The sequence below is a fragment of the Phocoena phocoena genome, chromosome 20 (assembly GCF_963924675.1).
Source record: "Phocoena phocoena chromosome 20, mPhoPho1.1, whole genome shotgun sequence".
NCBI lineage: Eukaryota > Metazoa > Chordata > Mammalia > Artiodactyla > Phocoenidae > Phocoena > Phocoena phocoena.
Genome location: NC_089238.1, coordinates 46,711,295 through 46,719,957, shown reverse-complemented (window position 1 = coordinate 46,719,957; position 8,663 = coordinate 46,711,295).

The window sequence follows — 8,663 nt, the reverse complement described above, 5'->3', positions numbered from 1 at the left end:
AGACTCTACAACACCATGCCAAACATATGGTTCCTTCAGTCTTTCCCCACAGAGACTCAATGGCCATTTACTTGGGTGACTATACACTGACAAAAGAGAAATAACCAACTATTTGAGGACTATTGGACATTTGGTCCAAGTTGCCATTGATAGACTAAAAGCATCATCATAGGTCCCTGGCCCTTGGTGACCTGGTACTATAAATGGAGTCCTGGCTAGATTATGGCTCACAGTGGCCCCACTGGTTATGTGGACCCATCCAGGGATCATTTCCCCAGTCCCCAAGTATATAACTGGAAATTATCTAGAATAATCTAGACCTAGAAACACTAGATCATTGTGAAAATGATCTGGAAACATGTGGTGTCTCTGGCCTGTGGGGTAAGAATTACCATTACAGGGACTTCCCTGGTAGCGCAGTGGTTAAGAATCCGCCTGCCAATGCAGGGGACATGGGTTTGATACCTGGTCTGGGAAGATCCCACGTGCCACGGAGCAGCTAAGCCCGTGCACCACAACTGCTGAGCCTGTGCTCTGGAGCCCGCGAGCCACAACTACTGAGCCCAGGTGCCACAACTCCTGAGCCCGTGCGCCTAGAGCCTGTGCTCCACAACAAGAGAAGCCACTGCAATGAGAAGCCTGCACACCGCAACAAAGAGTAGCCCCCGCTCGTTGCAACTAAAGAAAGCCTGTGCACAGCAATGAAGACCCAACACAGCCAAAAATAAATTAATTAATTAAAAAAAAATACCATTACAGGAAAGGCCAAATGTAAACCTTGGAAACTGCTCTGCAATCACTGGCCAGGATAATAAATTAAAAGCAATGTTGGGGATTCCCCAGCAGTCCAGTGGTTAGGACTCAGTACTTTCACTGCCATGGTCTGGGTTCAGTCCCTGATCAGGGAACTAAGATCCTGCAAAACGCGTGGCGTGACCAAAAAAAAACAAAAAAAAAGCAGTGTCTTACTGGGGGATGGAGGATGGTGGAGATTAGTGCCCCATTAAAACCTACAGGATGCAAGTATGACCCTGAAAGACAGTGGAGAGTGAAAAATATTCCAGTGGGTGGAGCTGCAAGCTGTGCCCTAATCTTTCCACTTTGTATGGAAGAAGTGGTTTAAGGTGAGAATATAAACAGATTCCTGGGCAGGCTCCAGCAGCCTGGTCTGGGATAGTGGCATGTGGTTGGACTATATGGAGAAGGCACAATGTGTAAAGACTTCTTATTACAGGACAATGCACACCAGAACCTCTACCATGGAAGAGGCATTGAACAACCAAGTAGGCAAAATGACTCAACCAATGGACAGCCATCCTTCAGCCACTGTAGACCTGATATGTTGGGCCCACGAATGGAGTGGCCGCGGTGGCAGAGATGGAGGCTACATATGGGCCCAAAGTCTGTCTGGGAGAATGGACTGCCACTTACCAAGGCTGCCTCTTAATGTCCAACCTGTCAGCAACAGAGACCAACACTGAGTCTCTGATATGCCCTTTTCCTAGAGAAGATCAAGTAGCTACTTTGTGGCAAGTCAGATACAATGGGCCTCTTCCTCTTGAAAAGGCCAGCAGTTCTCCCTTATAGGGATAGATACCTATTCTGCGTGTGGATTTAACTTTCTTGCTCTCAGGGCCTCTGCCAGCAGAATGCCAGATTGAGGCACAGATTGCTACACAACATAGCATCTGACCCAGGGGACCCACTGTACAGTGAAGGAATTGCAGAAGTGGATCCATGACCATGGGATCTGTTGGTCTTGTCATATACTATCCCATCCAGAAACAGCCAGCTAATAGCATACTGATAATGACCTTCTAAAGACATAGCTGAAGCACTAGCTAAGAAGCAACACTCTGAGAGAATAGGGTGTCATTCTTCAGGATGCAGTGTTAAGAGACCTCTATTGGTGCTGTTTCCCCAGTAGGCAGCATACATGGGTCCAGGAACCAACATGAGGAAACAGGAGTGGCTCCATTTACTGTCACTCCCAATGACCTGGGTGATTTTGTACTTCCCATCCCAGCAACCTGGGCTCCACATCATTGAAGGTCCTGGGTTCCTACAGGGGTGCACTTTGCCAGAGGACACAGCAAGGGTCCCACCGAACTATAAATTATGGCTGCTACCAGAGCACTTTGGGACCTTGTGCCCAGGGACCAATAGGTGAGAAGAGGAATCACCATATTGGCAGTGGTAACTAACCCTGATCAACAGGAGGAAGTAGGGCTGCTTGTACATAATGGGAGCAAAGAGAAATATCCAAGTGGTCCACTTGGATGCCTTCTGGTGCTCCGTTGCCTCTCTCTAACTGTGGACAGACATGCAACAATACCACACCAGGATGAAAAGGTTATTATGCCCACTACCAACACCACCCCTAAAATGAAGGCTTGGGTCACATCACCAGGTAAGCCACCAAGACTTCTGAGGTGCTAGCTGAGGGTAAAGGAAATTCAGAATGGAGGAAAAAGAGGATGAGTACCACTTGCAGCCCTGAGATCACCAGCAATGATGGACATTAGTTTATCTCACTAACCTCCCTCTTCTGAGTTTTTCCCTCTGAAAAAGAGATCCATGGAAACTATAGAGTAGCTGTTCATCAAATTTGTGTAGAGAAATAAATCTATGAGGCACAAGGGATGGAATATGATGGTCATGAAAATTTGCCTCTCATATGTCCAATTATGGGGACTGTAATTGGCCAGCTGCTGTGCTCTGAAATCCATCGCTGGGTTCATTCTGAGGCCACGCTCCCCAAGGGTTCTTCCAGCCAGTGACTGAGCATGGCAAGAGATGCTAAAGCAGGCCCATTCCTGTGAGGCTTTAATCCTAATAAGTTTCTTCCACAGCGAATCCTGTCTGGAGATTGCTTCTCACAGAACCCAGAATAACCCACCAGGAGGCAAATGGTGGATTAGATAAACCCAGACAGTCCAGGCTGTTTCTTCTAACTACAGTGCTATCCCCAAGGCAGGAAGAACATAGGAGGTGCTCAGAAAAGAACGGCTGAATTATAAATGAATAAATCTAAAAATGGCATGTTGAGGGCTTCCCTGGTGGCGCAGTGGTTGAGAGTCTGCCTGCCGATGCAGGGGATGCGGGTTCGTGCCCCGGTCCGGGAAGATCCCACATGCCGCGGAGCGGCTGGGCCCGTGAGCCATGGCCGCTGAGCCTGTGCGTCCGGAGTCTGTGCTCCGCAACGGGAGAGGCCACAGCAGTGAGAGGCCCGCGTACCGCAAAAAAAAAAAAAAAAAAAAAAGGCATGTTGAAAAGGGGTTAATTTTCCTAGGAAGGCTTCAAAAATACTGAGACTTTTGAGCTGAGCATGAAAGGAGAAGGAAAAAAAATTTAGGAAGAAAGTGTTAGAACTTCATGGGTCAATGTCACATCTACATGATCTTGAAATTTTGGATATGGCAAAGGTCAGGAGGTGCTTGAGGAAAGAGACCACTGATGCAGTCCTGCACTAGAGCAATAGTTGCCAGGGACCAGTGCTGCCTTAGTTGTTAGGAAAGCATATTCCTGGATTCCATAACCAGAAACATTTAAAAATTGCTCCAGGTGATTCAGCTGCACAGTCAAGTTTGGGAAAGCATTCCTGTAGTTCGGAAGCTGCCATAGTCCTCAAATGGGGAAGATGGTAAGAAGTCAGGGGAGGAAAGTGCTCTGCCCCATCACTTCTTTTCACCTTGCTTGCCCAAACAATGAGAAGAACAATTAGAGGGCTTCAGGGAAGTCACTTCAGCCACTCAGCGGTGGAAGGAGAAGCTTGGCCAGCTCAGTAAGCCTTCATTGATTGCCCTCTATGTGCCCAACATCATACTGAGCACTGAGGGTACTTGTGAGGTGGTTAAAGACTCTATTAGCTCTTGCTTGGCGATTAAACCACACCCCAGCTGATACCTCTCCAACAGCTTCCCAATGCACTTAGATTTAAGTAGACTTAAACCTAGTGCAGTTGTTTTCTGTTTATCCTACGTGTTCTTTGTTACTTTATTCCCACCTTTTTGCCTTCTTTTGGATTAATCAAATGCTTTACACTTACACATTCTTGTAGTATTCTTTTTTTTTTTTTTTCTTGTAGTATTCTTTTAGTGTTTATCCTAGACTCCAGGGCCTAGCAGTTACGATCTGCATCCTTCTTTATATGCTATGGGAGTCATATATTTCACTGTTACATATGTTAAAAATCTCTCATTATCGTTGTTTAAAACAATATTAATTGTCCACATATTTACCCTTTCAGTGCTCTTTATTGCTTCCTGCAGTCCTGTGCTTCCATCTGGGATCATTTTCCTTCAGCCTAGAGTAGTGCAGACCATCTAGCAATGAATTACCTCACTCTCTCAGCTTTAGTTTGTCTGCAAATGCCTTTTTTAACTATTTAATTTATTTATTTAAATTTATTTATTTGTTTATTTATCTTTGGCTGCATTGGGTCTTCGCTGCTGCACGTGGGCTTTCTCTAGTTGTGGTGAGCGGGGGCTACTCTTCGCCGCAGTGTGCAGGCTTCTCATGGCAGTGCCTTCTCTTGTCGCAGAGCACAGGCTCTAGGCGCGCGGGCTTCAGTAGTTGTGGCATGCGGGCTCAGTAGTTGTGGTTCGCGGGCTCTAGAGCACAGGCTCAGTAGTTGTGGCACACAGGCTTAGTTGCTCCACGGCATGTGGGATCTTCCCAGACCAGAGCTTGAACCCATGCCCCTGCACTGGCAGGCAGATTCTTAACCACTGTGCCACCAGAGAAGTCCCTGCAAATGTCTTTATTTCACCTTTTTTGAATGGATCTAATTACATTTTTTAAAACTTATTGAAGGGCTTCCCTGGTGGCGCAATGGTTGAGAGTCCGCCTGCCGATGCAGGGGACACGGGTTCGTGCCCCGTTCCGGGAAGATCCCACATGCCGCGGAGCGGCTGGGCCCGTGAGCCATGGCTGCTGAGCCTGCGCGTCCGGAGCCTGTGCTCTGCAACGGGAGAGGCCACAACAGTGAGAGGCCCGCGTACCGCAAAAAAAAAAAAAAAAAAAAAAAAAAAACTTATTGAGATCAAATTCATGTAACATAAACTCCACTATTTTAACAATTTTAAGTGCACAGTTCAGTGGTTTTTAGTATAATCACAATGTTTTGATTGTGATTATCTAATTCATCACCATTATCTGATTCCAGAATATTTCCATCATTCCCAAAGAAATCCCATACTTCTCAGCTCTCCCCTCCTCCCATCTCCTGGAAACCATTAATCTACTTCTGTCTCTATGGATTTGCCTTTTCTGGATATTTCATATGAATGTAATCCTACAACTGGTGGCTTTTTGTCTCTGGTTTCTTTCACTTAGTATTATGTTTTCAAGGTTCATCCATGTTGTAGCGTGTATCAGTACTTCATTACTTTTTTTTTCTTTTTTGGCCGTGCCGCGCAGCATGTGGGATCTTAGTTCCCCAACCAGGGATGGAACCTGTGCCCCCTGCAGTGGAAGCACAGAGTCTTTAACCACTGGACCACCAGGGAAGTCCCTAGTACTTCATTTTTTTTTTTTTTCCTAGTACTTCATTTTTGAAGTACAATTTCCCTGGGTGTAGAATTCTAGGTTAGCAACATTGTTTTTTCTTTTGGTATTTAAATTATGTCATTCTACTGTTTTCTGGCTTTCATAGTTTCTTAATGAAAAATCAGATATGCCTGTTATTGGTCCTTTGAAGATAATGCATCTTTGTCTGCTTTTAAGATTTTCTCTTTCTCTCTTTGATTGTCACCAGTTTTACAATGACATGCCAAGGCTGTCTATGAACAAGGACGTGGGCTCTCACTGGACACTGAATCTGCCAGCACCTTGATCTTGGCCTTCCCAGCCTCTAGAACTATGAGAAATAAATTTCCATTGTTTATAAGCTATCCCATCTATGGTATTCTGTTTTGGGTTTTTATTTTATTTTATTTTATTTTATTTTTTGGCCGTACCACCTGGCTTGCGGGATCTTAGTTCCCCAACCAGGGATTGAACCCGTGTCCCCTGCAGTGGAAGCATGAAGTCCTAACCACTGGACCGCCAGGGAATTCCCTATAGTATTCTGTTAAAGCAACCCACACAGACTAAGATATCCAGACTGCTATTTATGTTATCTAATGAATTTTAGTTCAGTTCTAGAATGTCCATTTGATTATTTGTATAGAATCCAATTTTCTGTTGAAATTCTCTATTTTCACCTATTTTATCTATCTTTTATTTTCTATAGCATACTAGTCACAGTTATTTTAAAGTCCCCATCTGATGAGTCCAATATCTGAATCATATGGAGTTTTTGCTGACTTTTTGTTTTTGGTTATTTAGTTTAGCTTAGTTCAGCTTTGTTTTGTTTTTAGCATGCCTCATAATGTTTGATTCAAAGCTGGACCATGCAGATTAAAAATTATAGAAGCTCTGGATGGTATTAATCTTTCTCCAAAAAGGTTAATTTTTCTTCTTATAGACAGAGTACTGGAGGGTCACCTTGACCCCACTGAGGCATGTTTTAAGCTTTATTAGGGTTGGCGCATTGTAGTTTTATCTTGTCTTCTAGGGCAAGGTCCTTACCCCTGGGGTGTTGTCCTTCCTCCTGCAATATGGCCTTTGTTCCTAGGGTGCAACACTTCTGAGGCCTCAGTTAAAAGCCAGGGGTGTTTACCAAGGCCTCTACACCTCAGCAGGGTCCAAGCTCCAAGCTGAAATCTCTCTCAATTTATTGCTCTCTCAGCTATTGTTTTCTTCAGGATTTGTTGGAGTCTGACTCTGTGCATGCACAGCTTAGGAGTCAGTCAGCCACTTGAGAGAAATTTGTTCACAGATTTTTTGCTTTTTCTCGGTGGTTTCCTTCTCTCCAGTATTTTGACCCTTAAGTCCCAGGCACTTAGAGGATTCTGAAATCCTACCTGTATATTTTCAGCCCAATAAGATTACTGCTTTCTGCAAGGGCTCAATTCTTCTTGGCCACAATTTGGACAGTCCCCTCAGAAAAAAATCTGGGCTGGATCTTCCCTGTGTACTTCTCTTTTCTCAAAGACTGTAGCCCCCCATTTCCTCACTGTATTAGTTACTTTCTAACCCCTCAAAAGATATTTTATATATTTTATCTAGTTTTTATGGTTTTATTTCAGCGTAAATACAAATTTGTATTTGTACTCGTATTTGGGATCAGAATCCTCCCCAGTTTCATGTATATATAGGGCCTGCAGGGCCTTATATGATCTGGCCCTTGATGGGTTCTCTGACTCCTTCTTCTAGTCCCCTCTTTCCTCATTTCAATGCAGCCACATAGGCCTTCATTCTGAATGCTTATTCCCTTGTCTTGAACTTGCACTTGTCATTAACCTTTGCTTTTGGAACTCTTTCATTATGGTCTAAATGTTTTTGTCCCCCCTAAATTCATATGTTAAAATCCTAATGCCCACTGTGATGGTATTAGGAGATGAGGCCTTTGGAGGTGCTTAGATCATGAGAGTAGAACCCTCATGAATGAGATTAGTGTTCTTATAAAAGAGATCCCACAAAGCTCCCAGCTCCTTCCGCCCTGTGAGGACAGAGTTAGAAGTTGGCTGTCTGCAATCCATAAGAGGGCCTTTGCCAAAACCTGACCATGCTAGCACCTGATCTTGGACTTCTAGCCTCCAGAACTGTGAGAAATAAGTTTCTGTTGTTTATAAGCCACCCAGTGTGTGCTATTTTGTTGTAGAAGTCTGAACAGACTAAGTATATTTAGATCTGCCCCTCCCTTTTTTTTTTTTTTACAAATTTATGCCAATTCACTCTTAACTCAATGATCACTCTCTGCCTTTATATAAAATCTCCTTCCCACCCAAGTCATCCCATTTATCTTTTCTTTCTTTCTTTATTTTAAAAAATATTTATTTATTTATTTGGCTGTGCCGGGTCTTAGTTGTGGCATGTGGGATCTTCGTTGCAGCATGTGAGATCTTTAGTTGCAGCATGCAAACTCTTAGTTGTGGCATGTGGGATCTAGTTCCCTAACCAGGGATCAAACCCGGGCCCTCTGCATTGGGAGTGCAGAGTCCTAGCCACTGGACCACCAGTGAAGTCCCTGTCTTATTTTCTTCATAGTACTTATACTATCTGAAATTATCTTGCGCTTTATTCACTATCTTATTGTTTATCTCTCATATAAGCCAGTTCTTGAGCAATGCGTGACATATTAAAAAAAATGCTCAACACATATCTATTGGATGAGTTACGGAAGTGAGGATCAAGAAACAAAGGGTACAGTAAAGGGTAAAATGAATTCCTAGTTTGTGATAGAGACAGTCTGTTTTTATTGAAAAGTCACTGAGTCCAGGCGACCCAGGTCAGGTCAACCCTCTTCTCACTGGCCTGTGGGTTTGTGCTTTCTGTAAAGTCTGACTTCCCTGACACAGCCTGAGCTGGCCAGGTTCCCAGATTTCTCTCAGTTTCTTGCTTGTTGGTCACTGTGATTTCAAGATAGGCACATATACTCGTCCCTATCTCCAGAGGCAGTCTGTGGCCGGGTCTAGGGTTTCCTCACTGCAGGCTGTGAGATGGGTAACTGCTGGCTTCTCTTAGCGGATTGTCAATTTCTGGCCTTAAACTGGCTTAAAAAATAAACTCCCACTTGTTGTCTGCACACATGGAGACCCATCATTGAAAATTAATGA